The following is a 16,542-nucleotide window of genomic DNA, read 5'->3' on the forward strand; positions in this document are numbered from 1 at the left end:
TCAAGCTTGTGTTTACCATGAAATCTGTAAATGAACAGCAAAACACAATCTACTTCCTCCAAACTTGATTGAGTGACTTGCTGATCAAACCATGTTTTATTTCTTTCACTAGATTTTGTAGCATTCTTCAAAGCAAGTTGGAAACTCTTTTTAATTCGGGATTACAGACTTTGAACATACTGAGAATGAGAATTAGCCTGCTTTTCCCACAAAGGCAACACAAAAGCTAAATCCACAGGAAGATGTGGTTAATGATCAAACATTATTCTGTACGGCATAAAACCGGTAACATCATTCCTCATGCTGTTGTAAGCATGCAACAGTTTTCCATTTAGCTTTCTGCTTAAGCTCCAAGGTCCCAAGCATGCTAAGTAAAGTCCAGTTAAACCTCTCGACTGGGTTTCCCTGAGGATGGTTTGTGGTTGTCCAGGTTTTTACAATCCCAGCTAGTTGGCAGAGGTCCTTAATCAGCCGCAACCTGAAGCCTCGTCCTTGATCTGTGTGGAGTCATTCAGGTATTCCATGACACACAATAAAGTTCTCCCACAGACATCGTGACAGGTAGCCTATGCAGAGTAACTCTAGGGCATGGGTAGTCTTGATGTTAACGAGTGGTGCTGATTTTTCTGGAGTGCTTTGTGTCTTACGCAACGACTGCAAGTCTTGATGTCTGTCTCTACATCAGCCGCCATATGAGGCCAGAAAAACCGGGAGCATACCAGGTCTAAAGTTTGCTCAGTGCCAAAGTGACCCATGTCATCATGCAAGCTTTTAAGGACTACTGACCACAGCTGTTCCCACAGCACTATCACCAAATACAATACTTTAGGGTTTGTGTTTGACTACTTACTTACTTTTGGTTTTGTGTGATGTGTTTTTAAGTTAGGCACCAAAACTAATTTTGCTTTAAACTGATCGAGTTAATGTAATGGATAGATTAACTACACACATCACCAACAACTTCGCAGCCATGGTTTAATCTTTTGTGCTCACTATTGTAGCTACCGTTGCTCAATTCAAGGCGCAACGCTTCATAAACAGTGACTGTGTTGTTGAGTTGCGTAGTAGCTAAATGCAAACAGAAAAAAACTGAAGATAAACTGTGAATATAGCAGTTTCTTGTTTATTCCTCCTCAGATGAATGGGATCTGACCGTAGGTCTCATCCAGGGAAGATTCTTACAACCCCAAGTGGATGGATTTACATGATGTAACAAAGCTGCCTGCAGGCAAAACTTCAGAGTTTCTGTGGGGTCGGTCATCAGCCATCTGGGACATCTGAATCACTCAAACAAATGTTAGGGATCACTTCCAGATAGCATTTGACGTTAGCGTTGTGTGAACAGCACCTAGTTGCTCCTTGAGTCCCGAGAGGACTCATTTTTGTCTGCGCTGACACACAGATCTTACAACCCAATCTGGATGTTCTGCAGACAGCCCTGAATTACCGCTTGGAACTGGATTTATACAAACAAACTACAACTAAAATACCATGTGTCCCGAAGAAAAATGTGTCTGATAATTAAAAGGTTACACATAGATTATAGCAAATCGTTCTTTGGCTCTGATAGGATAGAAACCAGACAGAGAGACAGGCGTGGGAATTCTCCATCTTTCTGCGCCTTGTCCTTTTTTCTTTTTTTTTTTTCTTTCTACCTCATGATTTTCCTGGAGTCACTGACTAAGACAGCAATTTGGATTCTCTGTGCTTTACAGCGATTGTTGGACTTCCACCAGGGCAGAATTAAAATCACAAAGACTGGCCTCCCTGCCATGCTTCTGAACTCAGCTGATGAGGTTTGATTAACGCAGCTGAACTCCAAACCTTGCTCCCTGTGTGTTAACTTACAGCCCTTAAGGCCAAAACGCAAGCAGACGGCGAGCAGAGTAAAAACATGCATGACGACACGCACATGTGCAGCACTGTCTCTCCGTGTGTGTGTCCTCTCTAAATCACTGCTGCAACATGGGGGGGCGCCTTTCACCCTGTGACCCCTGAAATGGCCAGTTTAGTACCCAGAGCCAAGTGTGGGATGAATTTAGCTTTAACGAGCACTTGGAACATCTGGAAACCTTTAACCTGGGCTAAATAAATAGGTGGAAGAAGATATGTGGTTCTTGTGCAGCAATTGGACACTGAAGCATTTTTGGGTCTGATTCCAAAGAGGGGCATGAAGAAAGCATATTTTGTGCTCAAGATGAATCTTCTAAAAATATATACCTTTTTGATCCAGCAGAAAGATAAATATTTGTAAACACAAATTAGATGCAAAACAGGAAAATTCAAACATTGTTCGTTTTGATTGGTAAAATGTGACTTGATAAGGTCTCCCTACGTAGGTTTCTTCAGGCGGTGAAAGCAGTTTTTAGCCATTGAACACTGCTGACACCTAGTGGGCGTTACTGCACCTTGCAGCTCTAAACTATTTGAAGTTATTTTCAAACCCTATCATTAAAGAAGTTTTGCTTTGACTTGTTTATCATATCCCAAATCCGCTTGGATTAATTTTCCTTTAGCTCTGAAATATTTTCTCCTGCTGCCAGTCAAACACTTTTTTTATTTTTACAAATTGTTTAATTATTGTCATTTCTATTTTTCATAATGGAGAGAAGATTAGACATTTTTGAAGCAGTAACCTAATGTTGCACTCAAGGACAGCAGATTGATAAAGAAGTGTAACTTATTTTTGGAATGTATTGTCTTTGTATGATCTGATATCTTATTTTATTTTGTTTTGTTCCGTTACATTTTATTTTTTTTGTTGACCAGAACTGTTTTTCAGATGGATTCTAGCTTCCTCCTCCACCACATGTCGATGTGCTCTGCCTGGGTAGGGCACAAGTTGGCTACCAATCAGTGAAACAGTGTATTATTGGGTGGGTAAAGTTGGCTGCCATGGGAAGCATTTTGCATGGTCAGTATGACCATAAAACACTACACTAATTCAACTTACCATTTTTTCAATTTACCATTTTAACCATCTCAGATTGCATCCTAATTTGAATGGATGTTTTATTGTTTCATGCTAGAAATATTTTTGTCTTCGCTACTAGTGAAACTGTTATAATCTCTGTCAAGCCTTGTATTTTATTCTCCTTTAGCAGTTCTTTTTGTTTTTTTGTTTCAAAATCCAGCAACCCAACATAATATAAGAATCAAAGATACTTTAATCAAAACATCCTGAAAGAGATTGCTCTGTCATCCAGCACATTGGTCAGTACCAATGTTATTTATGTGCATTTCATCTCCCTTTGTCATTATTTTCAACTCCAGAATTGCTCTCCATGTGAGAAGACATTATGTAACGGGAATTAATTTATACTTTGCTTACTACAGAGGGCTTTTTAAAAAGCAAAAAAGGATGAACGGTTGTATAAATTACATTAAAGACAAGGAATCTAGTAATAAGGATATCACTTTTATTGTTAAGTTGCAACAAACAATGGTTTCGTTAGTGATTTAAAGTAGCGACCAGTTTATGCAAATCTGAAGTTTTTGGAGAGTTGGTTCCAGAACGGAGCAGCATAGAAACTAAATGTTATCTTTTCATTCTGGGTCCTGAAGAAAGTGAGAACCGGTAAAGACCTAATAGCAGTTAGCACTGAGTTGTATTTAAGGCCAAAACCAAAAAGGACCAATGGTAAGGTTGAAAAAACTCTAATCCTTCTGAAGACAGGGAGCCACAGTGACCACTGACAGGCTGTGGGAGGTTCAGAAACATGTAAACAAGACAAAATAAGGGAAGGGGGAAAACCTAATAAAGCTGTATAAATAGCACATCAATGAATTATGTAAAGGAAAATTCATGTGTATCTGCCTTTCGTGATTCCTGATGAGTAATCCTGACTCGCACTGTGTCAAGGATAGGAAACAGGAACACTAAATCCCTGAGGAAATTTGTATGATCACAGCAAATGTAAGAATAACAAGACAAAGCTGATTTTACTTATACACCCTCCTTGTGGCTTTCTATACATGTAGAGATTTTAGGATTTGAAAACATAAATTGATCAATACTAGTGTGATACCTGCTGGCTAAACAAAAATAAATTACCATAGAAAAACATCTGACAAATCTAAAAATGGGGAAATGGACGTATATTGCATGAAACCAAATAGCGAAAAACAACAAGAGAATATGGCAAGACGTACAGAATATAATAAATGACAAGAAAAACATGAATCTAAGTGAAAACCATAACCAAACACCTCAATATTGAAACACAAGGTTTGTAGTTCTTGGTATATTTTATCTCTGCTTTGTTTTATTTTCTGCAGAGTCTCTGGACTTACTTTTTATTTTTTTCCTTTAATACAGTCAGTTTATGTTCCAGATATTCCAATGTTTCTTGCTGATTTTTTTTTATTTTTTTAGAAAGGATGATTACACAATAATTTTGCCTCTTGGGATTGCCTCACAAGCATCCCATAATATTACAGAAGAGACTTCTTCATTATCGTTGTCCCGCATATAGACATATATGCGGGAATGGATTTATTTATATAAATTTCTTGTCTTAACTCCCTGTAATTGTCCCTTTGAGTATGCTTAAGACATCCAGAAGAATGGAGTTTTATTTTATTAACACTTATTTTTGTGTGAAGAGGGCAATGGTCTGAGAGACCCATCAGTCCAAAATGGCATTTATACACTTGACCCCAATTCTTCTAACACTTCCCTAATCTTTTTAGGGAAGTGTTAGAATAATTATTTTATAATTAAATGTGATTTATTTAAAAGTATCTTCAGATGGGTTGAGTCTTACATTCGCCACCACAGTTTACTGTACCACATTAGTAGTCATTACTGCGACACTTTAATAATCATTATGTCAAAAATGTGTTTATAAGAAGTCCACTGTGAACCTGAAGACGCATACATGTTGAAGGTCGTTTTCTACCCCTTGAGTCTGCCAGTCACCATGTTGTATCTACCTTCCTTATCTTTGTATTCAGAAATCTTCTCTAATACCCCCTTTTTAGATACTATAGTTGCCACCTCCCTTATACGTCCTGATAATTGACCCCTTTTGGCTACTCGAACAAAGAACAACAATTAGCAGTCTGAACATTTTAACTTTGTAAATTACACTAACACAAGTCCGCTTAAGAAAGACTTCCTTTTACTTGGTCTTGTCATCTGCTTTATTGGTGTAATAGTAAGTGAGGGGGTGAAATCCATCAGGAGTTGCATGACCGGCTGCTAAACATCTTGGAGAAGCAGCCTCTTGACATGGAGGGGTTACTTTCTGTGAACTTACAAATTTAACCACTATTCTCCAGCAGGAAAGAGAAAATTAGCTTACATTTGTTACACTGGATCTGCAGAAGGGCTTTCCAGGGCGTCCGAGAATGACAATTTCTGTAGATACCCTCATTCATCTTGTAGAACTTGGGATTCCATCAAAATGTATCGGCAGACTCCTTGGTGTGTCAAGAGCTACACTTTTTAGGCGAATGGCTGAACAATCTGTCAATATCTGCCTCATACAGTAGCTGCAGTGATGAGGAATTGGACTCATTGATCACAGGAATTAAGAACACAATGCCAGATGCTGGATGCGGATTAGTTAAATGTGCTCTACTTGCACAGGGACATAGAGTGCAATGGGACAGAGTTTATGCATCCATGCATCGTGTGAGTAATGTAGGTGTGCTCTCAAGGATGACCCGTCTGAGATGTGTGGCAAGGAGGACGTACACAGTTCCATACCCAAAGTACATGATACACATCAACACTAATCACAAGCTCATCAGGTATGTATGCACGCTATAAACTGTTCAGTTTGTGTTGTGTAAATATTCTATTATTAGACAAATGTCATGTGGTGTGGACTTCTTTTCTGATTGTATTTTAACGTAGGCACAACTTTGTTATCTTTGGAGCAATAGATGGCTATTCAAGAAAGGTAAGAATATTATCTATCAAGGACAAAGCTTATTTTTATGTACATGCTAAGCCTGAACAAGCACTGAACTGATGGTGAATATCATGGTGATCAAATTTCTAAAATACACATTACCCAATAACATGTATAGACTCAGTGTTCTCAGCAAAGGGTGATAGCCCGTACCACTTTTGCCAATGTGCCTTTGTGTTTATTAGTTCAGGATTTGACGTTCCTGGAACGTTTACCTGATGGCAGAGGGGAAAACGGTAACTTGCTTGAGTGGATGGGATCAGTGTAGATGCATCTGGCTCTTCTCTGGACTCGTGCAGCATAAACAGAGTCCAGATCTTGCGGATAGTATCCCACAAATCCCTGTTGTGTCCTCACTTCCCGAGATAAGTCCCGTCTCTCCTTCACTGTGCAGCTCCCATATCATACAATTAGGCTAAGACATAAATAACTTTCTATTGTAACTCCTTAATAGCTTTTTAGTAATTTAGCAGACAGTCCAGTCCACTTCGTTTTCCTGATGAAGAGCTGTTGTTGGGCCTTCTTCACATGGAGGGAGGAGTTTACAGTCCAGCAGAGGTCTGAGGAGATGTGGACTTGCTTCACCACCTCCCCCTGTATGTATAGGAGAGGATGTTCAGGCCTCCTGTGGTTTATTATTACCTCCTCAGTCTTACTAATGTTCAGGATCAGATTATTCATGGAGCTCCACTATGCCAGTTTATTGACCTCATCCCTGTAGTGTGACTCATCATTATCTGAGATGAGACCCACTACAGTGGAGTCGTCCGCAAACTTCACAACTGTGTTTGTAGAGTCGCTAGCAGTGCAGTCCTGGGTGAAGTGTGAGGAGAGCAGGGCTGAGGACACAGCCCTGCTGCGTACCTGTGCTCAGGATCAGTGGAGCAAATGTGTTTCTCTATCCTCACCACCTGGGGACTGTTGGTGAGGAAGTCACTGATCCAGGAGCTAAGTGAGGTGGATAATCCCAGGTTGTGGAGCTTCACAGCCAGCATGTTTGGAGGCACGGTGTTGAATGCTGAGCTGAAGTCCACCAAGAGCATCCTAACAATGGCTGTTGGAATGCTGTAGATGGGTCAAAGCTGAGTTAACTGCTGTCAATACACCATCCTCTTTGGAGTGGTTCTCTCTGGAGGCGAACTGCAGGCTGTGTGGTGCAGCAGGGATGGCATCCTTGATATGTTTCAGCAGGGTCCCCTCAAAGCACTTCATAATGACGGGGACCACAGCGATGAATTGGCAGTCCTTGAGGCTGGTGATGGTTGAATTATTGTTGTTTTTTTTGTTTGTTTGGAGACAGGCATTATGATGGATGACTTCTGACAGACTTTCTATCTGTTTTATCACCTGGATTAAAACCTGAGATTTGAATTAGTCAGTAATCCAGGTAACAGGATCTACATAGTTAACTATGAATGTGTGTGTTGGCTATTTTTGTTTGCAGGACTGTAAAAACAAATTGAGAAACTAATTTCTTATATCACGAGATTCTATGATATATCTAATAACTTAATTGCTTTTATTCTCAGACTCAGACTCAGATGATCCCAGGGGGAAATTACTTTTGTTACATGCTCCAGAATACACACATTGTTATATATACCGTATTTCCCCGACTATAAGCCGCTACTTTTTCCCCATGCTTCGAACCATGCGGTTTATAATGTATCTCTCTCTATATATATATGCAGGTACCAAGGATACCGCCAATCTTACAGGTAAGATTCATTCATAATCATATGTGTCATAGCCATTCTTTTGGTATGTCAGTCCTGCAATGCACCTTTTTTTTTTTCAGATGCCTTGAGGTGTACTTCAAGCTGTTCTCCAGGAAGTTGCACTTGCACAGGGAGACTCAGCTTACCTCACCTTAGCATTGACCTGCAAGTACTTTAAAGATATTGTGTCTGACCCAGTTTTCAGGAAGAAAACTCACTTTGCTTGGCTGGATGGTAAGGACCTTTTTCCACTTAAAACATGTTAAATTAGATTAATTGCGGTTATAATGTGTTTGTCCTGCAACCGGCAATTTAAGGACTGTGTTGGCTTCACCGGCAATAGAAGCCGAGGAGAGTACTCTCGTTACCACTGTGATGCCATACCCGGACACTGCCCTGATGCCCTGAATGTCAAAAATGAATGCATCATTTGTTTTCCAGTCTTTCACACATTTCTGTTGTCACACATTGTTCGTTTTTTTTTTTTTGTGTGTGACATGCCATTTTAAAACATTTCTGATGAAGCACATTTGCCTTTTAACTTGTGCAGTCATTCTTTTTGAGTTATTTCATTGTTATGTACATTTTGACTGTTCCTTTTGTTGTAGCTCATTCATTCATTTAGTTTTCATAGAAATATTGTTGGTTCCAGACAAAGTTACATTGTGGCTGTAAGATGTTGAAAAGAGAGTAGAACCAATAAAGTTATTGTAAATATACTGTAACAGCATTGTTTAACAATTTGATAACCTTGTTTTAAAAATTTGACATACAAGCAAAGTTAATAACTTGCAATATTTTATATGTTTAAAATTAAATTAAGGCTGGGTAAGTTAACTCCTGATTATCACGTTAACTCATCAATCAATTAACGTCGACAATTATTTTATCTCGTATTAACGCAGTTTTTATTATTTCTTTTATTACTGTAAAACTAAAAGTCTTGTCACTACCCGATCCGTAACGGTAGCACGATCCATACCATCAGCGCGAACAGAATAACTTCCGGGTCGCAAAAAAAATTATGTAATTACGGTACTGAAAATACTTATTTCTATACTTAAATCATTAAAGAATGCTAAACTATATTGTATAGAAAATATTTAAGATTTTTCTCGAACAAATTGATGCGTTTTACATTCTCCATTGTATTGCTTGACGTCATCATCCGATATGCTCAGAAGTCCGGAAATATATCATTGATACTCCAAAGGAAATTCTGTATATTTACAGACTATTTCCCTGCACAGTAAATCCCAGCAGTGAACTTTTTTTTGTGCTTCACCTCACTCTAACAGGGACATTTGGTACTAGACTGGTTATGCTGCTCCCTGATAAAAACTTTTTTTATTTTTTATTTTTTAATTGCCTGTTTTAATGTTATTTTGTGGGCAGTTTTTACTTAACTGCTATTGTATAAACAAAATGCTGATGTTAAGTGTTTGCAGAGCAAATGTTATGGCACTTCCTTTTATATGGCAGAACATTTAAAATAAAATTGTGCTATACAATACTTTTGAATTTATTATTTTTTTATTTGCGTATAAAAATGTGATTAATCAGGGAAATCATGAGATTAATCGCGATTAAAACTTTTAATCGTTGACCAGCCCTAGTTTAAATAAAATGCTTCCTAAAATTTTTGAACAATGACTGGAATCAATAGAAATTAACTTTACAAACCTGACATACAGTTAAATTGTTTATGTTTTACCAGTCAGAATTCTTTTTTTTTTTTCTCGTTTTTGTGTAATAAAGCAAGCACGTAGAAAACCATATTGTTCGGTTACATAGTCATATTACAAACATAAGATTAAGGTATGCTGAACAAAGGTGGAGACCGGATGGAGGTGATGGAAGCTCAGGTGAGGAGCAATTGCACACATCAAGCCGGACTTTATGATGGGTGGAGGAGATGAGACCGCCACCGTTAGGCTGGGACAGAGGCACATGATCAAGTGATTCGCTGAGCAGATGAGATGAAGACAGTTATAGTTAGAATATACACATTGGTTTAATTTCTGTATCCAGTGACTTTATTCAAAAAGGTTTTCATATAGAAAAAAAAAAAACCTCATTCACAGCGGATCATTCTCTCTGCCGGTTACCATCGCCATGTCTACTGCTTGGGTCCGAGAGCCGAAGATTATTTCTTGTCAAATAAACTTTCTAAATCCGACTTTCTCTCTGTGAGTCTTTCCAGGTTGAAGTTACATTTAAAGTTTTAAATGAATCACTTTGGGTTTTGCAAAAATTGGATATTTAAGGTCTTGCAGCGAAGTTTACGGATCGATTGCGATTGGAAGAATTGATGTGGAAATTCTAAATGGAATAGTGGGACACCAACCAGTTTTTTATAGTCCTTATAGGAAAAGTTTCCAATGAGACATTATGGTAAACAATGATAATAGTTGAGCCAGGTCGCCTGCAACCAAGTATATTATAGTTTTCCGAATGCCACTTGTTAGAAGTTCAAAAGTCCTTTGGTTTGCTTGTAACTTGTATTCACAATGTGAATAATAAGAACAATATTTGGCAAATAAACAGAACAAAAGTGCACTGTGAATGGACATACTAAGTTGGCTAAAATTGTTGTCTAAATGTCTTACCGACCAACCTCTCTTCTATCTAGTCCTTATTAAATAAGGCAAAGGCTATTATATTTAAGATTTTAACTTATTTATTTTAAGAGTACCATTCACAACATCAAAATCTGTTATTTGAACTTCAGCACCAGCAATTATTTGGTTATATCTGTTTTCTTAATCAACGCTGGAAATAGGCACGAGCAACCCCCACTACCCCATGAGTGATTTAGTGGGTTTTCTTAATATGCGATGGACTGGAAATCTGTCCAGGATACACCGCAGCAGCCCTAACGATCCCACTACAGGGATACGCGTGCGTGTATGATAATTAGATAAATGTGTCCTCAATGTAATGTACATTTGTCTCTAGACTATTAATTTAATTTATGTTTTATGACATTTGTTTGTGAAAGGGTTCAATGATAGATAAATACATCTCCATAATGATTCCTAATTGTTGTTTATTTTAGGCTGTTTGTTACTAATGCAATTTTAACATCCGAAAATAAGATTTAATAAAGATTTGAAAATAAAAAAAGAACATACCACGTGACATACATACCATGTGACATAACACTTTTTTAGCCATTTCTTTACAGTTTTAATTTTAATTTTTAATGTTAAAAGTGTTCTTGGGTGTCATCAAAGGTGTTGTCAAATAAAATACGTTATTATTCTAAATATTATAACAGCGCTGGTACAGGAAATAGTATCACTAGCACCCCCTTTTTTTCCGGAGTGCAATGGTCCCATTTCCATATAAGGTATGAGACTGAGAGTGGTCCGTCCCCGCCCCGTTCTGCAGGCTGCAGCGAGGTGTACTTGGAAAAAGGGAGCAAAAAAAAAAAGAGCTTGATGATGTCACAAAATTGCGTGGGCGGTGCGTAGCAAACATTCCATGAATGACCAAAGCAGGTTGTGACATCATGGCCTGATGATGTCACAACATCATCAGGCCAGATGAGCTAGAATCTAAAATTACATTCAGTTTGGAAATACTCTTCGGGCGATAGCTTTCGTAGTCTAGGACAGACCAAACAAAGAAAAACACAGACATGGAAGACAAGAAATTACACAGCAATCCTCCCAGGATAAAACAGACTCAGGAAAATGAACAACATTCTGAAAGGGGAGTGACAGAAAGGCTCAAGAATCCACCTGGAAACCAGAGAGCCCATATGGAAAACAACAAACAGCCCTGCTCTCCAACCAAAATGCCAGGGAGAAGCACTCAAGGAGTGGGCAATCAAGCTAATGGCATCCCGTTGGAATCACAACGCAAACCCAACAAGCTAAGGAATACGCTTCAAGAAAAGCTCAAATATCGCGAACGTTGTACAAGAATCGTGTCTGAGAATCTGGCCAAGATACTAAGGAAAACAGCTCATAGGCAGCATTATGCGGACTTGGCCTGGATCAAAACAGCTGAACAACGAGAATATGAGAGGAAAGTCAAAGTTAGAAAGATGAAACATCTGGCTGCGGTAAATAAGTTACTGGAAAACACGCCAGCCCTTCAGACAAGCTCTGAAAAAAATGACGTGGCTGAAAGGAAAAAGAAGGAAGTTTTGCTTGAATCACACCAGGTGCATCAAATTGAGCAAATTGAGAAGAGGAAACACAAGACGGATTTGGTGGCTGACCGAAGCCAATCTAAAGGTGAAACTTTGGCACACAACAGCAGGGAGTACATTCCTGATGAAGTCAAAGATCGTCAGAAAATCGTTTATGACCAAATGTTAGACACAAGGAAGAAAAACATAACCAAAGAGCTTCTTGCAGAAAAAAAACTAAGGAAAGAAATGCTGGATAAGTACTTAGCAGAAGCAAACGATCGCAGGATAAAAAGGGAGAGAGAAGTTAAAATTAACAAGGATCTGACTGATGCGTGGAATGCCCAAATAACACTCAAACAGCAGGAGAAGAGGGGGAAGAAGGAGTCTCAAAGGGAAATGAGGCGGTGCTTATTTGAAATGGACAGATTGCATGAAGCTGAAAAAAAGATGGTGCTAGCAGCAAGTGGGGGAAAAGCTAGCTGCGAGTCACAGGAAGTTTCCCCCAGGATGTCCCCTAACTAACCACGTCTAAAGGTGAGTCCTAACATGTTCACTCACCTCCAACACTTGCCCCGGGTTACAGACTTTCACAGAGAAGGCACAATTCAATCAAAACCCCCCTGGAGTTACCAGACCTCAGATATTTGTTGTTGGCAGAGGAATGCAGCGCTATTAAAACCTCAACCTTAAAACTGCCAAAAAAAATTTCAGCCACATAGAGGATCTTCATGGCCGATCTTAGTTGTTAGTTAAAGGCAGTCTTCTTCAAAAACTTGGGTTCCCTCCGAGTACTTTGGCTTTCCCACAAAAAATAAAAGCCCTTCACTGAAATTAGCCTTATGCTGGTGTAGATTCTCAGTCATCCAGGTCATGGTCGTTCAAAAAAAACCAACTGGACTTTTTTTTTTACCGAAGTTTGAAGATGTTTCGCTTCCTATTCAGAAAGCTTTCTCAATTCAAAAGGGCATTTTGACTCCCTCTTTAGTGTGTTTTATATCCTGCAGCTATGGAGGAAGGAGGTTTTTGAAAAATATTTGTCAGGGAGACGCTCGGTTAAGCTGTCACCATCTTGTTTGCTCACCCGGAAGTCTTAATGAATTGTTTTGAAGTTTGTGGTGACCTTCTCCTGCACTGTTTACATTTCAATTGTTTTTATATTGTATTTTAAATCTATTGTTTACTTTTAAATCTCTGCTGCACCTAAAACTGTAATTTAACTTTCACTGCAATTTACAAAGCTGTATGGAACATAGTTTCGTTCTGTATGCACTCTGTGCATACAAAATGACAAATAAAGTTGTCTAAGTCTAATGTGATAAAACTGTGAAAGGTTCCAGGGGTATGAAGATATTTACAACATACTACTGACCGTCACAATGGCTTTCCATTCATTTAAAGTTAACCCTCTGTGTTAAAGTTCAGTTGTTGCTGAACATCCCAACACACTGGCCTTCATCTCCAGGTAACAGATTTGGTCTTCTTGAAGACCGCTATCAGTAGCCGTGCTTCCATTTAATTGTCATGTGAATTTTGAGCAAAATTTTAAAATGTCCCAAAAAAAAAAAAAAAATGTGAATTACGTATGTGTTCATCTACTGGTTTGGAGCGAAGTAACAAGGCTAGGGAAAATGTAATTTTGTCAGTCGTTAAATGTAATAAACAGAGAGTAGAAGTAACAAACTAGCATGGGGTTTTTAGGAATACGTTGCTATAGGGCAAGTTGTAATTGTTCTCTCGTGTCAGAATTGGCAATGTTACAAGCAGTCTGGGAACATAGAGAAAGAAATTAAATTCTATGCGTGTTATATAGGAATTTTTGGGAAGACACTGACAGTGGAAACAGCTGATCAGTCATGTGAGTTAAATGTTCGCTACGTTAGAACTTATTCGACAAATGTGCTTCCATCTCCCTTTTACCGCATTAACTCTTTTTCGCAAAAGCTAAAAACCACCATGAGCGAGCAAAAACATTATTTTTTAGTTGAGGAATTTATTACGAATTATGGCATTTCCTTCTACCTTTTCTAATCCACTACTTCAATAAACATTGATGGAAACATGGCTAGTATAATTACGTATCTATATAACTTACTTAATAAACAAACTGATGAATTCCAGTTGTTTAGAAATTCCATCAAACAGCTTTTCCAGCTTTTGTGAATCAACAGTTCTCTTTAGATAATACCTTAGTTCCCCAGCCTGTCCCATTGCTCTGATGATTGGTCAGTTATTAAAAAAAAAATGTATACTTGCAAATGGAAACAACCAGCAGAGCATCAGTCGTGATTAAACAAAGTAACAGCTTTATAAAGTCAATTTAAGACTTTCAACAACATACACCACCACTTATTAAAAGCTTTATGAGAATGTCTTTATATATTTGAGTCTATATATTGACTGTGTGTGGATGAGAGGAAATGCAGAACAAACTGAAACTGGTACACTGCTACAATCTGGACCACAACTGCTGCTCAAGTCTCGGAAAAGGTGGTGCATAACTCTACAAGATGTCCTTTTCAGAATCATCTATTGTGTGTGTAAACTCTGTGTTTACATACCAAAATCAGAGACTTTCCAAGCAAACCCAAATATATACCTAAACATATTGAAAATGTTCCAAATCGGTATTCCAATTGTGTTCAAAATATATATAAAATATTGAATACCGCAATACCATATTCACTGTGAAAATGTTAAATGTAAGTTCAAAACAAAGCCAATCTGTGGTTAAAACTTTGAAAATTGTACTGATTGTTTATTGTTTATTTATTTGGATCCCCATTAGCTGTCAGTAATTTGACAGCTACTCTTCCTGGGGTCCTTTTAAAATTATACAGATACACAAAACATATCAAATGATCATATCATAAGAACAACTATACATTTCAACTTATTTCACATTACTGTTACAATATTATTCAAATATTAAGGCTTTCAACAAAGTATTATTTTTTTTTAAGTGTTTTAAATGCGCCTTTCGTAGTAGCAGTCAAAATGTTATGTGGCAGTTTGTTCCACAGAGTCACAGCTCTGAACAGCACAGACCTGCACACCGCTTCTGTTCTTGGAATGGGTCGAGTCAAATGACCAGAAGCTGCCTGCCTGGTTGAATAATTGTGCTCATTTCTCACATAATGTAACATAATGTAACAAGCTGAACAAAAGAGAAGGTTTTCCACAAACAATAATATTCCTCAGGAAACACAAAACATTACATTTGAGTCTCTCCTCTACTCTGAGCCACGACAGACGCACATGCAGCTCAGCAGAGCTCTGAGTCCACACACAGGGCAGTCCCAGTGCCAGCCTGGCTGCTCTGTTCTGTGCGGTTTGTAGTTTAGCCAGATGTTTCTGAGTGAGACAGCACTAACGATTTAATCACCAAAATTCTAGAGTCTGAAGTCATAAAAGATCTGAATCTTTTAATGCACGACATATTTCTTCCCATCTTTTTCACCACCGTATCTACATGTTTTTTCCCAGGATAGCTGCTCATCAAATGTTACTCCAAGAAGTTTCACCTCTTGAACCTGTTCTATGTCCATATCCTTTAGCACAATATCAAGTTTATCATCACATTTTTTATTTCTAGCTTTAAATAACATACACTTTGTCTTTGAAACATTCAAGGTTAGGCTATTGTCATTAATCTAGGCTAGAAGCTCCTCCAAATCCAACTGCAGTGTTTCTTTTAACTCTGATATCTTTGTTGCTGCAAAGTAAAGTGTAGAATCATCTGCATAAAGAGTTATGTTGCACCTTTTTAGGACAAATGGCATGTCATTAATAAAAATCGAGAACAGCAATGGTCCTAGGCAACTGCCTTGTGGTACACCACACTGTATTTGTTGAGGTGATGAAAAGCTTCCATTAAAAAAACACACATTGTGATCTAGATGTTAAATAATTTTGTATCCATTTCAGAGGAGTGGCTCCAAATCTGTATGCCGATAACTTTTCAAGTAACATTTGATGATGCACTAAATCAAATGCAGCACTAAAATCCAAAAACACTGCACCAACTATCAGTTTTTTGTCTATGCTAAACAACCAATTCTCCGTCATTTCTGTAAGAGCTGTACATGTCGAGTGATTTTCCTTGTATGCATGTTGTGATTCAAAAATCAATTTGTTACAGTTTAAATATGTTGAAATCTGTCCAAAAACAACCCTTTCCAGCAATTTACTAAGTATAGGCAGAATACTAACGGGCCTACTATTGACTGCCGAGAGGCTAACATTGGTAGTTTTTGAAAGAGGAAGTATTTTAGCAGATTTCCACATTTGAGGGAAGACCCCTTCTGTCAAGCTTAGATTAAACAAATGGCAGACTGGTGAAGCTATCACACTTGCAGCCATTTTAAGTAATTCGCCATCAATCTCATCCATTCCTGATGGTTTGTTTTCTTGTAAACTTAGAAGCAAACTTTTAACTTTCTCTGTGCTTAACAATTGAAATGTGAAATGACAGTTTTTATTCTTAACAATCAAATCATTGATTATTTGAGATGAAGTGCCCAGATTGCTGTAACACTTTGTATCATTCATTAACTTATATATTTTATCATAATAATATTTACCAAAATGGTCTGCGATATCTTTACCTTTTGTTAGAAAACATCCATATACTTCTAAAAATGCTGGTGTCTTAATTTTGCTTCTGCCCATTAACTCATTTAAGGTATTTCACAGTTGTTTACCATCATTTTTCTTTTGGTCTATCGACTTTCTATAATAATCCCTTTTTTTCTTTCTATTG

At 38.0% G+C, this 16,542-nt stretch overlaps 1 protein-coding gene across 1 annotated transcript in view; it reads left to right on the forward strand.

Moving 5' to 3' along the window:
* The first annotated feature begins 11,579 nt into the window (after positions 1-11,579).
* p4ha2 (procollagen-proline, 2-oxoglutarate 4-dioxygenase (proline 4-hydroxylase), alpha polypeptide 2) overlaps positions 11,580-16,542 on the forward strand; it is a 49,513-nt gene continuing 44,550 nt past the window's right edge. Inside the window, exon 1 of the mRNA XM_036142865.1 lies at positions 11,580-12,317. The gene's annotated coding sequence lies outside the window, so the exon portion shown is untranslated. The remainder of the gene's footprint in view (positions 12,318-16,542) is intronic.

This window comes from Fundulus heteroclitus, chromosome 11 (genome assembly GCF_011125445.2).
Source record: "Fundulus heteroclitus isolate FHET01 chromosome 11, MU-UCD_Fhet_4.1, whole genome shotgun sequence".
NCBI lineage: Eukaryota > Metazoa > Chordata > Actinopteri > Cyprinodontiformes > Fundulidae > Fundulus > Fundulus heteroclitus.